Source organism: Cetorhinus maximus, chromosome 29, assembly GCF_964194155.1.
Source record: "Cetorhinus maximus chromosome 29, sCetMax3.hap1.1, whole genome shotgun sequence".
In the NCBI taxonomy this organism is placed as follows: domain Eukaryota; kingdom Metazoa; phylum Chordata; class Chondrichthyes; order Lamniformes; family Cetorhinidae; genus Cetorhinus; species Cetorhinus maximus.
Window position 1 is genome coordinate 5,679,253 of NC_135907.1, and position 5,135 is coordinate 5,684,387.

Below are 5,135 nucleotides of genomic sequence, written 5' to 3' on the forward strand. Positions count from 1 at the left end.
GCCTCCACTGCCTGGGATCGTAACTCCTCTAATGCCCGGATCCTTCCTGATGGACTCAGCAAAGAACAGGCGAGAGAGGACAGCCCTGCCTGACTCCAGATTTAATTGGAAAGCTATCTGATTCCCACCCATTGATTGAGACTGCGCTACTGATGTTAGTGTAGAGTAGGATCCAACTGGATCCAATTGCGAATTCCCTCCCCAAACCCCATTTTGAGAGCACATCCACCATGTAGGTGTGCGATATTCTGTCAAAGGCTTTCTCCTAATCCAGGCTGATGAGGCAGGTGTCCACACCCCTGTCCTGCACATAGGCAATCGTATCCCTGAGCAGCGCCAGGCTGTCAGAGATCTTCCTGCCCGGCACAGTGCAGGTCTGGTCAGGGTGTATCACCAATTCCAGAGCGGATTTGACCCGATTGGCGATGACCTTGGACAGAATCTTATAGTCCACATTCAACAGTGAAATGGGTCGCCAATTTCTAATTTCCTCCCTTTCTTCCTTGTGCTTGTACATGAGGGTGATGATGCCTTTCCTCATGGATTCTGACATACTGCCGGCCAGGAGCATACTCTCGTACACCCCTAGCAGGTCTGGGCCCATCCAGTCCCACAGAGCCCAATACAACTCCGCCGGCAAGCCGTCGCTTCTGGGGAGATTTACTCTTCTCGAAGGACTCAAGGGCCTAAGTCAGTTCGTCAGGAGTTCGCGGTTTGTCCAGCCTCTCCCGTGTACTGTCGCCTAAGACCTCCGTGATAGAGGACAAGGAGGACTGGGAGGCCGTGCTGTCCGTCGGCTTCACGTCATAAAATCCGGCATAAAAGGATTTGCTGATCCTCAAAATGTCGGACTGCGCTGACTTTACTGATCTGTCTTCTTCATTCAGGCTGCTGAACACAGAGCTCTCTCTCTGTTCCTTTTGGAAGAAGAAACGTGAGCACGTCTCATCCTGCTCCACGGAGCGGACTCTGGAACGGAAGATGTTCTTGGAGGCAAAGTGCGAGGCTTGCTGGCTCTTCACCTCTTGGAGTTCTTCCTTGACATCGACCCCCACCGACTGCAGCCGGAGCAGATTCTGCATGTTTTTCTGGAGTCGGGACATTTCCCTCTCTTCCTTTCTAGCTTTCTGGATGCTTTTGAGGATGAAAAACCTCTTGGTGTTTCCCTTGATCGCTTCCCACCAGTGTGTCAGGGACTCAAAGAGGGGTTTCATGGTTCTCCAACCTTCATAAGCCCTCTTGAGCTCCTCAATGTTCTCTGGGGTCAGCAGTTGCACGAATAGCTTCCATGCCCCCCTGCCCACCCTCAGGTCCTTCTCCAAGTGGCAGTCCGCCAGTAGGATGCAGTGGTCAGAGAAGAACACCGGCTTGACCTCGGTGGATCTGACTGTGAATGCACGGGACACAAAGAGGAAGTCTATCCTGGAACGAATGGACCCGTCTGGCCGCGACCAGGTGTATCTACGCTGCGCTCCGTCTGCAGGGTTGCTGAAGACGTCGTGCAGCTTGGCATCCTTAACTGTTTCCATCAGGGATCTGGACGTAGCGTCCAATCTGCTTCCGGCCCTGCCGGATCGTCCAGCCGCATCGATGATGCAGTTGAAGTCCCCGCCCAGAATGACCGGCCTGGAGGTCGCCAGCAGCAGTGGGAGCTGCTGAAAAACCTCCAGCCGCTCAGCTCCTTGTGACGGGCCATACACGTTAATTAACCGGAGTGGAGCGTTCTTGTACATTACGTCTGCTACGAGGAGTCGCCCGCCCACCACCTCCTTGACCTCGGAGACGGTGAAGTTGCCTCCCCGCAGCAGAATACCCAGGCCGGAGGAACGAGAGTCGTTTCCGCCCGACCAGATCGATGGCCCGTGGGACCACCACCGTGACCATTGCCTGTAGGAGCTGAACTGGATAACCTCACTTATCCACGTTAAACTCCATCTGCCAAATTTTGGCCCATTCACCTAACCTGTCCATATCCATTTGTAAATTTCTCATTTCTTCACTGCAACTTACTTTCCCACCTATTTTGGTGTCATCTGCAAATTTAGCTATGGTACCTTCTACTCCTGAATCCAAGTAAATAGTTGGGGCCCAAGGACCGAACCCTGTGGCACCCCACTAGTTACAGCTTGCCATCCACAAAAGACCCATTTATCCTGACTCTCTGCTTTCTGTTGGTTAGCCAAAGCTCTATCCAAGCAAATATATTACCCTTAGCTGCGTGTGATCTTATCTTGTGTATTAATCTTTTGTGCGGCACCTTATCAAATGCCTTCTGGAAGTCCAGACATACTACATCTACAGGATCGCCATTATCCACTTTGCTTGTCACATCTTCAAAGAACTCTAGCGATTTAGTCAAACACGATTTAGTCTTCATAAAGCCATGCTGACTCTGATGGATTGCATTTTGACTTGCATTTTAGGAGGGTAGTGAAGGCATTGGAGAGAGTGCAGAAGAGGTTTACGAGTTTGGTTCCAGGGGCGAGGAAGTTGAGTTATGAAGTAAGATTGGAGAAGTTGGGACTGTATTCCTTGGGGAAAAGAAGTCTGAGAGGAGACTTGATAGAGGTATTGAAAATCATGAGGTATCTGGAGAGAGTAGATAGGGAGAAACTGCTTGCACTGATGAAAGGATCGAGAAGGAGCGGGCACAGGTTTAAAGTAACTAGCAGAAGAAGCAAAAGTGATAGGAGCAGCGAGTGGTCAGGGTCTGGAATGCACCGCCTGATAGCGTGGCGGAGGCAGGTTCAATTGAAGAGGGAATGAGATGATTATTTGAAAAGAAAGCATGTGCTGGGTTACGTGGAGAAGGCAGGAGAATGGCACGAAGTGAAATGTTCATTGGGAGAGCTGGTGCAGTCACGACGGGCGGAATGGGCTCCTTGTGCAGTGTAAGGATTGTGTGAACGTGGATGTAGACGTTTCCGAGTAGCTGTGTAAAGTGTGTGAGCTTTGAGGTGTGAGTTTTGACTGTTGCTGTATCAGCAGCAGCAGCAGCAGCGGGCGGGAGCGGCAGCAGAGAGCTGGTTGAAAGTGTTGTGAGGCGAAAGGTGCAGCTGAGAGAGTGTTTGAGAGGTGTATTTGCAAGTGAAAGATGTTTTTGTATGAGTGAGGTAGAGTGTTTGTGAGATGAGAGTGGTGTCTGTGAGCGTTGGGTGAGCGTGCGTGTTTTTTGTGTGTAGATGGTGCGGGTGAGTGAGAAAGAAAGAAAGTTGTGTTTTGAAAGATGTGCATGTTGAAAAGTAAAGAAAGCAGATGTTTGTAAGAAAACTATTTTTAGCATTGAAAATCCCCTGGAAAGGGGTGGTGCACCATTCCCAGAGATACTGCAATACCGGGTCGATGCGTGGAGTGGACGGAGCAAGCCCCTATTCCATCTCCCTGCTCCAAAAATCAATTTAATATATGGTCCCCAGATAAGGGACGTATCAGATATTAAACTGATAAGAACAGATTTTTTTTTTTTTTTTGTAAAAATATACTTTATTCATAAAATATCTTCAATCACATTCCAAACCATTTCAAAAACAACATTACAAGGGTACAATCCAGGTTAAACTTTTACAAAATGTATCACCAGGTGCATCAGTACAAACAATAAGAACAGATTTTTTTTTTTTGTAAAAATATACTTTATTCATAAAATATCTTCAATCACATTCCAAACCATTTCAAAAACAACATTACAAGGGTACAATCCAGGTTAAACTTTTACAAAATGTATCACCAGGTGCATCAGTACAAACAATATTACAATCATTTACAGCCTTTCATTTTGATCTGTACAGCCCGAGGGGCTCTAAACAGTTCCCAGTCTCTCGGTGCGCTGTGGTAGAAAGGTCTTAGACAGCGACCCTTCCCCATTGCGCCTTTGCGGCAGCTGCCCCAAGCTTTAGTGCGTCCCTCAGCACGTAGTCCTGGACTTTGGATTGTGCCAGTCCGCAACAATCGGTCGGGGACAACTCTTTGTGCTGGAAGACCAACAAGTTTCGGGCAGACCAAAGCGCCTCTTTCACCGAGTTGATGATCCTCCAGCTGCAGTCGATGTTTGTCTCGGTGTGTGTCCCTGGGAACAGCCCGTAGAGCACAGAGTCCTGTGTCACAGAACTGCTCGGGATGAACCTCGACAGCAACCACTGCATCTCTCTCCAGACTTTCTTTGCAAAGGCACAATCCACAAGGAGGTGAACAACGGTCTCTTCCCCACCACAGCCACCTCGAGGGCAACGTGCAGAGGGGGTGAGCCTCCTGGCGTGTAGGAAGGATCTGACGGGGAGGGCCTTTCTCACCACCAGCCAAGCTACGTCTTGGTGCTTGTTGGAAAGTTCTGGCGATGAGGCATTCTGCCAAATGACTTTGACAGTCTGCTCGGGGAACCATCCCACAGGGTCCACCCTCTCCTTTTCCCTCAGGGCCTCTAGGACGTTACGTGCTGACCACTGCCTGATGGACTTGTGGTCAAAGGTGTTTTTCTGCATAAATTTTTCCACCAGGGACAGGTGTTGCTGTACGTGGCGCAGGTCTGGCCCATTCCTCACTCCTGCGCTGTGGCGATCACGCCAGCCATCTTCCGCTTTATCTGGAGGTCAAAAGTTGATCCTGTTTGCAGGGACATGATGTAAAAAAACTCTGGATGAAGGGGGAAAAAACATGCCCAACATCACCCTCATCCTGATGGCCACCTTTGTGTATGGCAGTATCAAGCTGTGTGTAGACCCAAACACCAAGCGTCACTACGTGCTGAGGTTCTACCTGTCCCTGGTGTTGCGAAGGATGGGTCTGGCCACCCTGCCGCGGAACGCTCCAAGTGCCGTATCACCTGCCCCGTGTGGAAAAACTTATGCAGAGAAACACCTTTGTCCGCAAGTCCATCAGGCAGTGGTTAGCACGTATCACCCTAGAGGCCCTGCGGGAAAAGGAGATGGTGGATTCCGGCGGACGGTTCGCCGAACAGACCGTCAGGGTCATTTGGCAGAATGCCTCATCACCAGAACTCTGAAGAGAGTGGCCGTGGTTCTTGTCGAGGTGCATCCCGAGCAGTTCCGTGACACAGGTATGGACTCTGTGCTCCAGGGGCTGTTCCCAGGGACACACGCCGAGACAAACATCAACTACCGCCGGAGGATCCACTCGGT

At 50.1% G+C, this 5,135-nt stretch overlaps 1 pseudogene; it reads right to left on the reverse strand.

The window, feature by feature from the left end:
* Positions 1-3,301: 3,301 nt before the first annotated feature.
* LOC144669699 (U2 spliceosomal RNA) lies at positions 3,302-3,480 on the reverse strand (annotated as a pseudogene).
* Between the last annotated feature and the right edge of the window lie 1,655 nt (positions 3,481-5,135).